Genomic DNA, 18,783 nt, shown 5'->3' with positions numbered 1-18,783 from the left:
CCATGTATGTAGAATTGGGCAAATTAAAAGGAATAATAGAGTGCATAGTTTGAAGGAAAAAGATTCTATTTACTCTCATAAAACAGAACTGTGAAATAAAAGATTATTTAATCCAAATTATTACTTAATTAACATAATATGGTTCATCAAGTCCTACACATTCTTTAAGGGTGAGCTTTATCTCACAGACTTTTTAGGCCTTCAGTACAAGTCTAGCACATGGGAATACTGCCTTTTTCTGAGATCACAGTGGATCACACGCTTGCATTTCTGACCTAATTGATCATTAAAGTGTATTGTAAATTAACATTTCATGCTTTAAATCTCAATTTGAAGTAGAATATCAATCCGCAAGACAAGCACTATCCTATATCTTGCTAGTCCCCACAGCTTTAACAAAGCAACTTGCATTGTGGAGGACTCTCAGTTTCCTAAAGACCGACTGAGTATAACATACTACATTTTTCACCAAAGGAAGTCACTTACCCTATATTTAGAGGAAAGAGACAATAGCTTTGGAAGCATGCAGAGACTTGGGCGAAATTTGGAAACTTTGAAACATGTAGTTCATCGGTAAGTTATTTATTTTGGTCATGTGATAGTCCCAAGATGGAGAATTGGTGCCTGTGAGCCAACTGGTGTCAATATAAGGGTGTAATACATGGAAACAGGTACATGAATCAGATTCTTATATTTTTGAGGTGGCATTTGGTATTTGTTCCAATGAGTACTGCACTTGATTTAATTCCATAGTGTATCTCTTGAGCTGCAACTGTGTGAAGTCATAATTGCATGACCTATGATAAAATGTGTCTCCAAGATAGACTAGAAAACTGACACCAAGGCAAGATAGAATAAATGTAGGGGACTAGAAACCACCAGGCCATCTGCTAAGAGGCACGTTCCACTGCAAGCTGAAGATCTGCTCGCTTCTTGACTGCTTTGCTGGCAGCTTCAACTCTCAGAAGGCAGAAATAATAGTGCAGAAAACTGCCAACCAGGTTGGGGGTGTGGCAGTCCTGAGAGAGGGGAATTTGTTCATGCCATTTTTGAATACATGAAAGTATGGAAAAGGAATATAGGGGGTAGGTATGTCCATTCCCAAGGTTTTAGCTAGGTAGGTTTCAGAATGTTTACCGAAAGCTATGTTTGATCACATGGCAAGAGATGCTAAAATCAATTTGGGTGCTTGAAGTTTTCCAAAATCCATCACCTATGCAGGGGTCCCCAAACTTTTTACACAGGGGGCCAGTTCACTGTCTGTCAGACCGTTGGGAGGGCCGCCACATACAGTGCTCCTCTCACTGACCACCAATGAAAGAGGTGCCCCTTCCGGAAGTGCGGTGGGGGCCAGATAAATGGCCTCAGGGGGCCGCATGCGGCCCATGGGCCATAGTTTGGGGATGCCTGCCCTGTGGTTTCAAGTCCAAGTGGGACAAATCTCTAAGCAAGAGGTTCATTTTTGTTTTAGGCATACTTATCTTAGAGAGACAGTATTGCCCTCTTGCAAAGTTTAGAAATTTGTAATGGTATCAGCCCCAAGTATGTCTTATTCAGATGCTCTTTTCACCCAGACTGTATGTTCAAAACCTCTTGGTTTCCATTCACTCCTCTACTAAGTTGAGCGTGACTGTATTTAGGTAACACCCCTGCTAACTTGTGAGCAGGCGTTTCCATCTTATTTCATTGTGCCTTCTGCCACTGCTTGTCTTTAAGACATTGCTTCCAAGAAAAAAATGTGTCTGTCATATGTTATTGGCCAACTCAGAGGCAACCTGGGACCCCATGGTGGAGAATGACCTTGAATCTGTTTTCAAGCCATACGATTCTAAGGTTCATTCGTAGGTCCTTCCTTGGTTCTAAGTTAATTTTTTAATTCAACAAGTATGTATTGATCACCTGCCATGGAGCAGATACTTCGTAGGATGCTGAGATTTTAACATAGATAAAAGTCTATTGTGTTCTCAATGGGGCAACCAACTATAAACAAGTAATAAAATATATAACGTGGCAGATGGTAGAGAATGCTATAGAGAAAACAAAGAAGGGAAGAGGAGCAGTGGCTGTGTGTGTGTGACAGTAATTGACATGGTAAATGAGTTGGTTCGGAAAGAAGTACAAAATGAAATGGAATTGTAGGCAAGGAACCAAGTGCTGGCTACCTAGGCATAACACTACTTAAAGCTCACTCAGGTTCTATAATATGTATGAAACTTAACTTCTTTGCAGTTTAATAATAGCAAATATTGTCCCACCCAGCAATTTCTAAAGACTTCCCATTTCCATACAGTTAAACCACGGTCCCAGCCTACCTATGTAGGAGAAGTTGCAACTGAATAATAAGTTGGAACATAACGCCTTGGCCCGAGCTGAGGCCCAGTGAGCTGCATCTTTCTTGCTTAGGTTGCTCCATTACTTACTTGTTTTACCCTTCAGGAAGCAAAGTAACTTACTTAATTTGCAAATTTAGGTGAAATGGCATGAGCGGTAAAGATTATATTATGTCTTTTATCTCCACTTTTTATTTTTCAACTTGTTCTTATACATGTGGCTAAGAATTGGAAACTTTTTCGAAGACCCAAACAGTTTACTAGATTTTTCTCTTGACTTCTAGATAAGTGTCCATTTCTAGAGAAAGGGCTCTAATAAAGTATAGCATTAATTTTTTTCCCGATCCATCTTAAATTTTTATCAGCCAGGAAGTAAATAGCTTAATTATAAAATTTGGAGATTTGGCCCTGGCCGGTTGGCTCAGTGGTAGAGCATCAGCCTGGTGTGCAGAAGTCCCGGGTTTGATTCCCGGCCAGGGCACACAGGAGAAGCACCCATCTGCTTCTCCATCCCTCCCCCTCTCCTTCCTCTCTGTCTCCCTCTTCCCCTCCCGCAGCTGAGGCTCCACTGGAGGAAAGATGGCCTGGGCACTGAGGATGGCTCTGTGGCCTCTGCCTCAGGCACTAGAATGGCTTTGGGTGCAACAGAGTGACGCCCCAGAGGGGCAGAGCATCGCCCCCTGGTGGGCATGCCGGGTGGATCCCGGCCGGGTGCATGCGGGAGTCTGTCTGACTGCCTCCCTGTTTCCAGCTTCGGAAAAATGCAAAAAATAAAAATAAAAAATAATTGGAGATTTATAGGCAAATTATTAGAAGAAAAGTGTATTAGAATAAAGGCATTGTATAGGTTAAGTGTTAAGAATATTAAATATATCTGTTGAGAAATATTTAATATAGAGAAAATAATTATATAGTTAGTTATATTTTGTCAATAGGAATCTACCATAAGCCAATAAATTCAGAAAAATATGTACCAGTTGATAGGTGATACACAGGAAGAGAGAAGTAATAGAGCTGTTGGGAACATTCTCGGATCCTGAGATTCAGCGAGCCAGGAAAGCTGTTGACTCATCATTTGTGAAGGACTGGCTAAGACTAAAATATGCAAAGACCTCTCTCAGTTGTCCCAAGTATGGGATCCATTCCTTAAAGGCAGTGGTCGGCAAACTGCGGCTCACGAGCCACATGCGGCTCTTTGCTCTTCGGCCCCTTGAGTGTGGCTCTTCCACAAAATACCACGTGCGGGCACTACCTCGATAAGGAATGTACCTACCTATATAGTTTAAGTTTTAAAAATTTGTCTCTCAAAAGAAATTTCAATCGTTGTACTATTGATATTTGGCTCTGTTGACTAATGAGTTTGCCAACCACTTATATATACAAAGTACATAAATTAAGATTCAACAACAAAATACTACTTAAGGTAAAGGTTCAGGGAGGGTATGTTTTAGATGAATTTTTACAATGGACCAAGGATAATTTTACAAGGTTTGAATATAAAAGAAAGTGTTCCTAGTCTGCTACGTCCAAAATGTCATAGGTACCATAGACCTGTTTTCTCCCAGAGTAGATACGTGAATATAGGCTGTGAAAATAAACCTAATGTTTCTAAATCTATAGATATCTTATCTGTTCTATTTTTTTACATCACTATGTAGAAGCAGCCTTGGAATATAAAAAGTAAAAGTCATTCAATTGGTAGATCTTATGATTACTAGCAAGAAAGGCAACTCAACATCTTTATTATTATTATTTTGCCATCAAATGGTGTTGACCTGGTCAAAGGAATGGAATGAAGGCTCAACACAAATGACAATATGGGAAGAGGTAACCGTGTTAGTTGAAAGTTTAAAGCATCAAAGCAAATGCTGCACTCAAGGAAAAACAGGTTCAAAATGATAACAACTATAAAACATGAAAAATTAAATACAATGTGAAATTCTTAAGTTAAACTAAAAATAATTTACTTGAAGAAGAGTTAAGTTGGGAACATTTGATTTGATCAAAATTTATGTGAAAAGACCTGGAATTGTTGATTGCTCTAAAAATGAAACCCAAAAAACTATTTTAAAAATGCATATTAATTTAGAATTCATTAAGGGAAATAATTCTACCATCTTCTATGCTAGTCAGCTCTCATCTAGAATATTGTGTTCTTTGACATTTTAAGAGGAATGTTGAAAAAAAATGCTGAAAACCATGTTACATGCTGAACAGTTTTGTCCCACTTATGAGACTATGAGTAAGCTCCGTGAGGACAGGACTGTGTATCTGACCTTGTACATGTCAGTTCCTGGTCTTGTTCTCAGAACACTGGAGTTTCCATGAATATTTGCATAAATAATAAATGCACAATGGAAGATACTGGAATTGTTTAACTGAAGACGTGAGAAAAGTTTTAAATATATAATAATATATTTAAAAGAATTTTAGTGAACAAGATTAGAAGCATACCATTTAACATTAATGGTCCAAAAAGAGTCCAAGAATATAAGTTTTGATTCAGTATATTGAACTTCTTAATGGTGTTATAAATCTTTGGGAAAAAATACTGCCTTGGTAAAAAGTAATTCTTTTGTTACATCTATTCAAGGGTGCTAGATCACCATCTGTCAGTAAAATCATAGCTCTTTGACCCTGCTTTAATAGGAAAATTGAACTAGGTAACCTCTAGGGTTCCTTCCAGCTTTGAGAATGAGTTATTCCAATGACTCTGTTATGACTATTGATTTTCTTACATTCTGATTTTTGTGGTTTAACATGCAGTTCCAAATACATAAGAAACCCAATTTATATCAGTCATGAGTAACCTGTACTGCTTTTAAAATGCCCTTAAGATTTAAAATGTTAAAAGAATTGAAATTAATTTTTAAAAATATTTATTCATCTCCTTTCGAAAAAGATTTACAAAAGTAATAGTGCCTGCATATTAATCTATCACACTGATAACTCAAGGGACATCATAAGTACCATCCAAATAGAGACTCAGAAAAATATATAGTTAGCAGATGTCTTGTTTCACAAAGAAACATTTTTTAAAAGGACATTTTTGAGTTTCCCAACATTGAACTGAAAATGACTCCATTAGCTAATAGCAAAATAATCACATTTCCCTTAAAGAAAGTAATATTTTTTAAAAATTGATTAAGATGAAAATGCCAGTTTTTGAGTCATTTATGTCTCCAGGAAGACTTAAGTACCTCTTGAAGAACTTCCAAATTATTGTTCAACATGAACTCCTTAGACCCTAAATGAAAAAGCTAAATGGATTACGTTGCATTTAGAATTTCTTAACCTAGATGCTAGCACGGCGTGGTTCAGAATTGAATCTTGAGCTTTGTATGGATTCCCAGAATCAAGGCAGAGGAGAAGAAAAAAAAGCCTCTCTTTAGTAAATTAATTCTTAAGGAGTGAGAGAGAAACTACTGAAGGGTTGATCTGAGTTTTATTGTAACAAGTGCCTCCAGTCATAAATTACTGGCACACAAGCTGGAGTCTACGTGTCATTTCTGTTGTAATCAGCTGCTTTTCTACTTCCACTCGTCAAGGTTGACTTGATCATATTGTGCACCTCTTGGATGTCAAAGACATTAATTTGCTCTTTCCGAGAGCAGGACATGTCCTTTTCTTAACAACTTGGACCTCTAACTTGGGAAAGTAATATATTCCAACAATAGGACTGGGAGGGTAGTCTATGAGTGAAAAATATGTATTTTTTATCAAGTGCAAGTTTCAAAGTTGGAAATTATCCCGCTTTCCATTTTGCTCTTTGAGGAGTAATATATATTAAGCATCCATTCTGGGGATGTAGTTTTTAAATGACCTTTTCAGTAATCATCCTTTTTGGCTCACGTTGATTTACTCAGAGAAATTACAACCACCTGGCCTTTTGTATTAAAGAAGGTCACCTACAAAATTGACCTTTTGATACTTATTGGGAGAGCTAAATTCATTGTATTGGAGATTAACTGCTGTTGCTGTTTTCTGGGTGATGTCTTAAATAACTGCGTTCGGATGGTCAAGCCTATTTCTTTGCCTCTTTGTTCCAAGCTGCCTCTCACATTATAGGAGTGGCCTCTGAGCAATACGAAGAGAAATTATGTTTTAAAAAATAATGAGTCTGATGCATTTGGATCCTGTGGTGCCTGATGGTTTATCTATGTCATCTCAATTTCTTTTAACGTTGATAAAACCAAAATTACTCTTTGATTAGTCTGCTCCTTGCCACCTTGCTTAGTAAGACTCAGCCTAGTCTTCAAGCTTAAACTTGGTACCTGGTGATCCCTCTGCCTGGGATGTCTTTTCTGCCTCCCTTTGTTTCACTGTTCCCCTGGGCTCTCCTGTTCCCCTGGGCTTTCTGGCCTTTGTGTAGTTAGGGTAGGCCATGCCACTGTGGAAAGTAATACATGTCACTTCTGGTCTGAGGCATTGAAAAGTCCATGCGGGATTCACCACTCTCTTTTCTGCACTTATATTCAAGGAAGCCTTGGGTTGAGATGGCACAGCCTCAAGATTGAAACGGTAAACATTGCTGAGTTCCCAGATGGGGAGTGATCGGGGCCTGTGGAAGGTTTTCTATGAGCAAGAAATACACTTTTCTATGTTGAACTTCTGAGTTTGAGGGATGCATTCCTATCCTATGTTCAAGGATTCAGGTCAACTACCATTTCTTCACTGGTCGCTGGTCACTGACTATAATTTAGCACTTTCTCCCATTTCTGTCTCTTTCCCCTTCAATTCGATGTTTCTGTTAGTGATTTCTTTCTGTAATATTTTTATTTATTTTGTTTATTTATGAATGTGTTAAACAAACAAGAAATTCTACATGTACTGTTAGTTATGATTTTTAAGTGCTCAGCATAATCTTTACAACAGGCAATAAGCATTTCATCTTTTTGACCTTTTGTCTTGATTTCAGTAAGTGCAAATAAAATGAAATGAAATGCTGTCCTACAGCAGTCTGTGTCATTTCCTGTCACTCACCAGAAAGGCTGGTTTGGTGTCAAGCAGTTGCTGAAGTTTTGACTCTTCTAGATGGATCCATCCTGTATGATCTCTTTCATCCGGAAGTGAGATCATCTTTAGGAGAGTCTAAATCAACGATGCCATCAATGTCAACAAGAAAAGGATTGCACATCCAAATTTTAATTTCTAAATTGCCCAAAGTACCCTTCAAAAAACCATGCAGTATCTTCACATTACCTTCAGGTTCTGCCCACTGAGAGGCAGGGAAGGCTTTGTTATTTTCCAAGCCAGGCTACATAAATACAAGCATGCCTCAGAGATGATGTGAGTTTGATTCCAGGTCACTGCAGTAAGAGTGCAATAAAATGAGTACCCAATATTTTGCTTTTTCAGTGTGTATAAAAGTTATGTTTATACTATACTGTAGTCTATAAAATAGGCAGTAGTATTATGTATTTAAAAAACAACAATGTGCATACCTCAATTAAAAAATACTTATTGCTAAAAATTCCAACCATGATCTGAGTGTCCAGTGAGTCATTGTCCCTTTGCTGTTGGAGGGACTTGCTTCCATGCTGATGGCTGATCAGGATGGTGACTGCTGGAAGTGGGGGTGGCTGGGGCAATTTTTTTATTATTAATTTTAATGCAGTGACAATAAATCAGGGTACATATGTTCAGAGAAAACATCTCCACATTATTTTGACATTTGATTATGTTGCATAACCCTCACCCAAAGTCAAATTGTCTTCCGTCACCTTCTATCTGGTTTTCTTTGTGCTCCTCACTTCCCCCCACCCTCTCTAATTTTTATGTCCCATCTATGTATGGATTCATATAGTTCTTAGTTTTTTCTGATTTACTTATTTCACTCTGTATAATGTTATCAAGGTCCATCTATGTTATTGTAAATGATCCAATGTCATCATTTCTTATGGCTGAGTAGTATTCCATACTGTATATGTACCAAAGCCTTTTCATCCACTCGTCCACTGACGGACACTTGGGCTGTTTCCAGATCTTCGCTATTGTGAACAATGCTGCCATAAACATGGGGGTGCATTTCTCATTTGGAACAGTTCTATGGTGTTCTTAGAGTATATTCCTAAAAGTATTAATTTTATATCCTGCCACTTTTCTGAATTTATTTATCAGGTTCAGTAGTTTTTTGACTGATAATTTAGGGTTTTCTGTATATAATATCATATCATCTGCAAATGATGATAATTTTACTTCTTCTTTTCCAATCTGAATGCCTTTTATTTCTTCTTCTTGTCTGATTGCTGTGGCTAGGACTTCTAGGACTATGCTGAATAAGAGCGGTGAAAGGGGGCACCCCTGCCTTGCTCCTGATCTTAAGGGGATTGCTTTTAATTTTTGCCCATTGAGTATGATGTTAGCTGTGGGTTTGTCATAGATGGCCTTTATCATGTTGAGGTATGTTCCCTGTATTCCAACTTTGCTGAGAGTTTTGATCATGAATGGGTGCTGGATTTTATCAAATGTTTTTTCTGTATCGAAATTATCGTGTGGTTTTTCTCCTTCCTTTTGTTTATATGATGAATCACATTGATTGATTTGCGAATATTGTACCAGCCTTGCCTCCCCAGAATAAATCCCATTTGATCATGGTGTATGATTTTTTCCATATATTGTTGGATCCAGTTTGCTAATATTTTGTTGAGGATTTTAGCATCTATATTCATCAAAGATATTGGCCTATAATTTTCTTTCTTTGTGTTGTCTTTGCCTGGTTTTAGAATCAGAATGATGCTCACCTCATAAAAGGAGCTTGGAAGTCTTCTTTCCTCTTGCATTTTTTGAAATAGCTTGAGAAGGATAGGAGTTATTTCTTCTTTGAATATTTGGTAGAATTCACTTGTGAAGCCATCAGGCCCAGGACTTTTCTTTGTTGGGAGTTTTTTGATAACTGTTTCGATCTCATTTGTTGTAATCAGTCTGTTTAGGTTTTCTGATTTCCAGATTGATTTTTGGAAGATTGTGTGTTTCAAGGAATTTCTCCATTTCATCTAGGTTGTCTACAGTTGTTATTTCTCCACTCTCATTTCTAATTTTATTTCTTTGAGTCCTCTCTTTTTTTTTGGTGAGTCTGGTTTACCTTTTCAAAGAACCAGGTCCTAGTTTCATTGATCCTCCGTATTGTTTCTTTAGCCTCTATGTCATTTATTTCTGCTCTGATCTTTATTATTTCCTTCCTTCTACTACATTTGGGCTTTACATGCTGTTCTTTTTCTAATTCATTTAGATACAGGGTTAAGTTGTTTACTTGAGCTTTTTCTAGCTTCTTAAAGTGTGCCTGTAGTGCTATGAACTTCCCTCTCAGTACTGCTTTTGCTGTGTCCCATAAATTTTGAGTTGTTGTATGCTCATTATTAATTTCTAGGAATTTTTTTATTTCTTTTTTTATCTCATTCTTAATCCATTCATTATTTAATGACCTGCTATTTAGTTTCCATGTGTTTGAGAATTTTTGAGTTTTTCTGTTGTGGTTAATTCTATTTTCATGCCATTGTGATCAGAGAAAGTATTTGATATGATTTCAATCTTCTTAAATTTGTTGAGACCACTTTTGTGCCCTAACATGTGGTCTATCCTAGAGAATGTACCATGAGCACTTGAAAAGAATGTATATTCTACTGCTTTAGGGTGAAAGGTTCTGAAAATATCTATCAAATCCAGTTGATCTAGTGCAGCAGTTCTCAACCTGTGGGTCGGGACCCCGGCGGGGGTCGAACGACCAAAACACAGGGGTCGCCTTAGGCTGATCTAGCGTGTCCTTTAAGTCTGCTTTTCTTTGTTAATTTTCTTTCTTGAGGATCTATCTAGTGATGTTAGTAGGCAATTGAAATCCCCTACTATTATAGTATTGCTGTTGATCTCGCCCTTTATATCCATCAAAGTCTGCTTTATATATTTTGGTGCTCCTATATTCGGTGCGTAGATATTTATAATAGTTATATTTTCCTGTTGGATTGCTCTCTTTATCATTATGTAGTGGCCTTCTTTATCTCTTAGTATATCCTTTGTTTTAAAGTCCATTTTGTCTGATATAAGTATTGCTACTCCAGCTCTATTTTTATTTCCATTTGTATGAAATGTTTTTTTTCCATCCTTTTACCTTCAGTCTATGTGCATCTTTTGTTTTAAGGTGTGTCTCTTGTAGACAGCATATGCACAGGTCCTGTTTTCTTATCCATGCAGCTACCCTATGGCTTTTGATTGGATCATTTAATCCATTTACATTTAAGGTTATTATTGATATGTAGTTGTTTATTGCCATTTTATTCTATAAAGCTGTATTCCTCTTTTGCTATATTCTTTTCCCACTTTGATCTGTTTACAACAGGCCCCTTAACATTTCCTGCAGTATTGGTTTGGTTGTAATGAATTCCTTGAGGGTTTTTCTTTGTCTGGGAAGCTTTTTATTTCTCTTTCAATTTTAAATGATAGCCTTGCTGGATAAAGTAGTCTTGGTTGTAGGTTCTTATTCTGCATTACTTTGACTATTTCTTGCCATTCCCTTCTGGCCTCAAGTGTTTCTGTTGAGAAGTCTGATGTCATACTTAGGGGGGCTCCTTTGTAGGTGATAGCCTTTTTTTCTCTAGCAGCTTTTAATATTTTCTCTTTTTCACTTAGCTTTGGTATTTTAATTATGATGTGTCTTGGTGTAGGTTTCTTTGGGTTTCTCTTTAATGGAGTTCTCTGTGCTTCTTGAACTTGTGAGACTTTTTCCTGCATTAATTTAGGGAAGCTTTCAGCTATGATATGATTGAACAAAGTCTCTATCCCTTGTTCTTTCTCTTCTTCCTCAGGAACCCCTATGATGCAGATGTTATTTCTCTTCTTGTTGTCACAGAGCTCTCTAAGAATTTCCTCAGACTTTTTGAGTCTTTTTCCTTTTTTCTTCTCTGCTTTCATGCCTTTATTCAACTTGTCCTCCAACTCACTGATTCGATCCTCAGCTCCATCCATCCTGTTTTTAATTCCTTCCATTACTTCTCCCAGGAAGAAATACAAATGGCCAACAGATATATGAAAAGATGCTCAGCTTCATTAGTTATTAGAGAAATGCAAATCAAAACTACAATGAGATACCACCTCACCCCTGTTAGATTAGCTATTATCAACAAGACGGGTAATAGCAAATGTTGGAGAGGCTGCGGAGAAAAGGGAACTCTCATCCACTGTTGGTGGAACTGTAAAGTAGTACAACCATTATGGAAGAAAGTATGGTGGTTCCTCAAAAAACTGCAAATAGAACTACCTTATGACCCAGCAATCCCTCTACTGGGTATATACCCCAAAACCTCAGAAACATTGATACGTAAAGACACATGTAGCCCCATGTTCATTGCAGCACTGTTCACAGTGGCCAAGACATGGAAACAACCAAAAAGCCCTTCAATAGAAGACTGGATAAAGAAGATGTGGCACATATACACTATGGAATACTACTCAGCCATAAGAAATGATGACATCAGATCATTTACAGCAAAATGGTGGGATCTTGATAACATTATACGGAGTGAAATAAGTAAATCAGAAAAAAAACAAGAACTACATGATTCCGTACATTGGTGGAACATAAAAATGAGACTAAGAGACATGGACAAGAGTGTGGTGGTTACCAGGGGTGGGGGGAGGGAGGACGCAGGAGGGAGGGAGGGAGAGAGTTAGGGGGAGGGGGAGGGGCACAGAGAAAACTAGATAGAGGGTGACGGAGGACAATCTGTCTCTGGGCGAGGGGTATGCAACATAATTTAATGACAAGATAACCTTGACATGTTTTCTTTGAATATATGTACCCTGATTTATTAATGTCATCCCATTAACATTAACAAAAATTTATTAAAAAGAAAAAAACATTCCTTCCATTGTGTTCTTCATTTCTGGTATTGTGTTTGTCATCTCCGACTGATTCTTTTTTAATATTTCAATATCCTTTTTTATACTTGCTATTTCTTTATTTAGGTGTTCATAATGACCATCCATTGTTGTTCTACAATCCCTAAGCATCCTTACAATCATTCTTTTGAACTCCGTATCCAGAAGTTTGGTTATTTCCATATCACTCAGTTCATTTCCTGGAGGTTTCTCTTGTGGATTCATTTGGATTGCACTTCTCTGTCTTCTCATTATGTCTGTGTGTTTGGGTGCTTTGTTTGTAGAACTGGTTGAGTCTAGGCTTGGTGTTGTCTGCCTCCAGTTTTCAATTGTGTTATTTCTAGGTCTTCTTGGGTTGGCATCAGTTGTTATTTGTAATCCACTTTTGGATTTGGGCCACTTTGAAGTCTTGATTTGTTTGTTTTCTTAACAGGTGATAGTCTTGTTTACTGATTTCAGCAGGGGACTTATTTGAAACTGTATCCAGGAATGCAGTGGGTGTAACCTGAGAATCTGAAGGCCTCTTCTGCCAGTTTCTCTCTCTGAGGGCAGGGTGTTTTTTTCAGCTTCAGTAAGGGGAGGTGTATTTCAGATCTCCATGGAGATTTGAGTTACTGCCCCTCCTCCCCACTTCTTGTTTTCAGCTGTGTCTTGTTGCACTGATTGGAGCTGGAGAGATGTCTGGAGATCTGTAACCGGGGAGCACTTTAGTCTTTTGTTTTGTGGAAGTATCAGCCCCTCCCCCAGCTATGGCTGCCTCTGGCACCAGATGAGTCAGCTTCTCAGGTCGTCCCCTGCATTCCCTCTGCCCCTTACCATCTGTCTCTCTCTCTCCCCTTTCTTTTTGGAAGACAAGCCGGCCCTTACAACACACCTCGCTCCCTGGTTGTCAGGCAAGTGGCTTCAGCAGTATTTTCTGCTCTTTTCCTTGGAGTGAAAGCCCTTCTGGGCTCTCAGCCTCACACCACCCCCCGTTCCTGTAAGAAGGGGAGACTCAGGTGCTCCCTACCGGGTTTGTTGTGGCTTCTTCTTTACTCCTTGGTTTTGAGAGCTGTTCTTGTAGTCCAGAGTTGGTTTTTCACACTGATTGTTTCTAAATTAGTTTGTAATCCAGTTTAGTGTTGTGAGCTGGGAGACTGTGCATCTGCCTACTCCGCTGCCATCTTCAGGTCTCATCTGGGGCAATTTCTTTAAAATAAGATACCAATGAAGTTTGCCATGTTGAATGGGGAGGAGTTGTTTTTTTTTTGGGGGGGGGGGTTTGTTTGCTTGTTTGTTTTTGTAGTATGCAATGCAATTTGACAGCATTTTACCCACAGTAGAACTTTTTAAACAATTGGAATCAGTCCCCTTAAAGCAGGCCACTGCTTAACTGTTTATGTAACATTCTAAATTCTTTGTTGTCATTTCAACAATCTTCACAGTATCTTCACCTGGAGTAGACTTTACCTCCAGAAACCACTCTTGCTCATCCCTAGAACCATCTCTTCATCTGTTAAGGTTGCAACATGAGATTGTAGCCATTCAGCCACATCTTCAGGCTCCCAATTCTAATTCTAGTTCTCTTGTTATTTCAACCACGTCTGCAGTTACCTCTTCCATGAAGTCGTAAGCCCCTCAACATTATTCCAAAACACTTCTTCCAAATTCTTGTTAATGGTGATATATTTTTCCTCTTCTCGTGAATGTTCTTAGTGATGTCTAGAATAGCAAATCCTTTCCGGAAGGTTTACAAGTGTCCTTACCCAGATCTGTCAGAGCACAACAGACTATCAAAGGCAGCTCTAGCCTTGTGAAATGTAGCCTGGAAAAAAGTAACTGAAGAAACCTGAACAAAGATGTTATGGCTAGCCACTCCCTTAAGGTACTAACATCATTATCTACAAAACACAATATAGGCTGGGAGACTAGAAACAAAAAGATTTTCATTATTCTGAATAAGAGTTTGAGGACTGCCTTGTAGATTCAGTTATGTAGCATGATAAATATCACATTTTCCTAACTAAATGACACTAAAATATATTGCCGCATCTCTTTACTTCCTCACACCATCTCAACACCAAAAGAACAAAATTGATTGTTTATTTATATGTTCCTGTTAATTGTATTTGTGATAATAAGAGAAATACTTTCATGAAATGTTGATGGATCTCTTAATTCAAACACTTTGTGAATCTTATAATGTGTAAGCTTAAGAGTAAAAATAAATCATTTTGAGTTTTCCTTTTATGCCTTTCTAAAAATTTAGGAATATAATTTTTATTAAAAATATGAGTGTATTTTGATGACTTGATGGCAGTTTTTCATAATCTTTTCAGTGGTGCGATGTAGGTGAGGAGCAATGTGAAATTTAAGGTTGATTTGAAATACAGGTCCAAACCTGACCTGTGGTGGCCCAGTGGATAAAGTGTTGACCTGGAACACTGAGGTCACTGGTTCGAAATCCTGGACTTGCCTGGTCAAGGCACATATGGGAGTTGATGCTTCCTGCTCTTCCCTCTTTTTTCCTCTCTCTCTCGCTTTCTTTCTCTTTCTCTTTATCTCTCCCCTCTCTAAAAATGAATAAAAATAAAATAAAATAAATGAAATACAGATCTACAAAATTTGGAGAATGCTACGATATTTAAAGTAGTAAATATTGAGGGAAAGAATTATGATGTATCTATGCTCTTTTTTTCCATTATTTTTTTAAAATTAATTTTAATGGGGTGACATTGATAAATCAGGTTACATATGTTCAGAGAAAACATCTCTAGGTTATTTTGACATTTGATTATGCTGCATTCTCATCACCTAAAGTCCAATACATTTGATAGAAGTAATGATCATTCTTGTTTGCCATACTTACGCATGGATTTTTACAGTATTTTTAAGTTCATGATTTGTTTTGTAAGGGATTTTGAATTATAAGACAGTTATTGACAACAAACGTGACACTAAGAACATCTCTTTAATTTAAAATTTTTCTTCACAATAATGTTTATGGCAGCATGATTATAATCTACTGTATTATGATCAGTTTGTTCACTTGGATTTTTCTTTCTTATAAACAATTGGCAATAGCAGATGAGTTATAGAGCAGATCATCTGTTATATGCCTTCTTATGGATGTACAAAATTTAAACTTCATTTTATATAAAATTCACAACCATAGGATTATTTTTGAGAGATCTGAAGAAAGCAGTCTATATTCTAATTTTTAGGTTGAGTTTTTATCATTCTTTGTTGCTATTGGCAGAGAGCAGTTCCAACTCTAAATTTATTTTACCACAATCATGACATTTTCCAACTGTCTCATAAATTTGCAACATTTGTTAAAAGGGAGACTAGTAGAGCAAAATGTGTCACTAGTGCAGAAGAAAATGAGTCTGTGGTAATTAGTATGCCATCTTGAAAGACAACACTAGGCTTGAAATTTATTGTAATAGTTGTACCAATGAACAGTTACCAAGTGCTCACAATGTACCAGCCTCTGTATTGGGCAATTCAAGTGCACTATTCCTTTAGACCCAACCTTATATTATTATATCCTTGTGTAGAGAAAAAGAATAGGGTAGAGCATCTGAAACCTGTATAATTATGTTAACCTGTTTCACCCCAATAAATTCAACTTAGAAAATAACAAGGCTTAAAAGGTGATGAGATTACAGCGTAACAGGGAGTGGTAGAGCAACTGGGACTCAAAACAACCCTCTGATGTCCAGGTGTAGGCAATGTTAATATTCGCAATTTACAGATGGCAAAAACTGAGGCCAAGAGAAGGCTCAGTAATTTGGTCAAGGTGACACAGCTAATAAATGTAAAAAGTGGCATTCAAACACAACTATTTCCAAATCAAGTGTAGCTTTATCACCTGTCAGTATGTATACTAAATTTTGACACAATTTCCGTTGTGAGCTGGCTGTTTTGTCTCTTCTTTGTTTTGATGTAAAGGGGGCAAAAATTGAGAAGTCATGCCTACAGGTATTAACTGTCAAGAGGAAGGACAGTTGTTGAGGAGACTGAGGGCTAGATATGAGTAGCAAATAATGTTATCCCATGACATTATTTTAGGCCATCCCATTGAAGCAAGAGGATTTTAGGAGAAAGAGATCTGCCCTTCGGCAGTCAGAACAGGTACATTAACTTCCCGAAGTCAGAAACTCAGTACATCAGCCAGAGGCCTCGGACCAGCCCTCTGCTCAGTAACCCAGAGTAAATTCAGTTGGCTAATTCCATATTTGTATTTTTTACTGTATACTACCTTCTGCCCTAATTATTTTTATTTTACCATGTCTTGTGTACAAATTATATTCTTACAATCTGGGCAAGAACATTATTTTTCTTCTTTTTTGTAAAGAATACTGTAATAGGCATTCGATTCTTAAAAACTGATGGAAACTCAAAGCTCAGAAGACAAACGGGAATCTTTAAAAATACTTTTGGTATTCTAATAAGAAAAATGATGAACAAAAACTATGACTATTACTGATTTCTTTATTATGAATGCTGGGGTCACAATAGTATATTCAAGAAAACCCTATTTGTCAAAGATAGTGAATTTGGAATATTTATAGATTTATATTACAATTTGTGGCATTGATAATTCATTAATTATATTTTGTAGACCTTTTAGGTGTAGGGGAAAGGTAGGAAGAGGAAACAGAAGCTGTTCATTTTGTTAAAAAAAAAAGTGTAATTACATCAGCTACTATTTGTAAGCTGAGGACATCTAGCATTAATGAAGGAATTTTTTAATGCAAACATTAGAAAAATATGTTCAAACTTAAATATACAAAAATGTGTTCAAACTGTAATTTACAGTTTCCTCAAGGCTATTTTCACATTACTATAGGGAAGATATTTTGTATATGTGTGCGTGTGTGTTTATGTGTATATATGTTTTTACCAGAGACAAAGAAAAAACATGGCGTTTACCACACTTGGTATGTATCCCTTAGCATTTGAAATACAATCATCCCTCGTCATATTGTGGTTCACTTTTTGTGGTCTCATTGTATGGTGGATTTTTAAATTGTATAGATCTAATTTTGTACCGTGGATTTTTTGCTATATTGAATGATTTTTTTGGTATATAAGTATTTTTATATATTTATTATTTTAATTATTTTTGCAGTAAAATAAGCAAAATACGTGTGGGAAAGGTTAATAACAGCGTGAGAAAGGTTTATAAGAGTGTGGGGAGGGTTTATAAAGCCTTAAAATATACCTAAGCAATAAAATAAATATAAGGTGGCTACTTTGTGGGTTTTTACCTAGCACAGGGGGTTCTGGAACCTAACCCCTGTGATAGACAAGGGACCACTTGTAACATTATGTTAGCATTTTGCACAGACACAGCATTCAGATCATTTGGCCACTCCTATTGAGAGAGGGACAAATAAAATTGTATGTGCTAGCAGTTGTATTTTAATAATATAACTTTAAGTTGATATTTAAGCAAATAATTTGGTGGTTTAGATCATATTTGTTTTTACTTTAAATGATTTCATATATTTGCATTGCTTCTAATGTGTGTGTGTGTGTGTGTGTGTGTGTGTGTGTGTGTGTGTGTGTGTGTGTATTTTAAGAAAAACTATTCCTCCTTGATAGTTGCATTATTTCTATCTATCCCATATCGGCACGTGGGTGTTCTCATTGTAATAATAACCTCAAGGTGTTTTTAGCTACACATTTCATGAACAGCGTCACTTTTGTGTCACAAGTGTTAAAACAAACAGTTTAATAATAAACGGCCACCAGGTATTGGCTTGTGTCCCCTCCTCCTCTAAAAGGGAATTTTATGAATGATGCATCACAGTGCTACTATATATGTTCACATTCAGAGACCATTTGTTAACGTTTTAAGTTAATGCCAGTGAATAAAAAATATCTCAGTGGCCCTGGCCGGTTGGCTCAATGGTAGAGCGTCGGCCTGGCGTGTAGAAGTCCCGGGTTTGATTCCAGGCCAGGGCACACAGGAGAAGCGCCCATTTGCTTCTCCTCCCCTCCCCCTCTCCTTCCTCTCTGTCTCTCTCTTACCCTCCCACAGCCGAGGCTCCATTGGAGCAAAGATGGCCCGGGCGCTGGGGATGGCTCCTTGGCCTCTGCCCCAGGCGCTACAGTGGCTCTGGTCGCAACAGAGCAACACCCCGGAGGGGCAGAGCATCGCCCCCTGGTGGGCAGAGCGTCGCCCCTGGTGGGCGTGCCGGGTGGATCCCGGTCAGGCGCATGCGGGAGTCTGTCTGACTGTCTCTCCTGGTTTCTAGCTTCAGAAAAATACAAAAATATTAAAAAAAAAAAAAAATCTCAGTGAGTAATGAAGCCATTCATTGTGTTCAAGGATTTTACCTTTCCTCAATGATACAGTTTTCTTCTCATCTGAAAGGGTATTTAATAGCATTCCTCATCCACTTTTAATATTTAATAATAATTTTATTAGCTGCACAGAATGAGAAGGGCCAGATTTGCAATATCTAGTGCTGGTCATCAATTTTTTTCTTATCAGGACTTAATGAATATTGTAATTACAAGGGGAAGCAGAAGTATAAATTAGTTTGCAAAGGTGGTTGTGCCTTGCTAGTTTATTGGTGTGAGCTTGGCT

The 18,783-nt window shown here is 37.5% G+C and overlaps 1 protein-coding gene across 2 annotated transcripts in view; it reads left to right on the top strand.

Annotated features, from left to right (window-relative positions):
• The window catches only part of ATRNL1 (attractin like 1), a 548,672-nt gene that overhangs the window by 324,074 nt on the left and 205,815 nt on the right, over positions 1-18,783 (top strand). The window lies entirely within an intron of this gene.

This window comes from Saccopteryx leptura, chromosome 13 (assembly GCF_036850995.1).
Source record: "Saccopteryx leptura isolate mSacLep1 chromosome 13, mSacLep1_pri_phased_curated, whole genome shotgun sequence".
Taxonomy (NCBI): Eukaryota; Metazoa; Chordata; class Mammalia; order Chiroptera; family Emballonuridae; genus Saccopteryx; species Saccopteryx leptura.
This window is presented reverse-complemented; position numbering and strand designations above follow the sequence as displayed.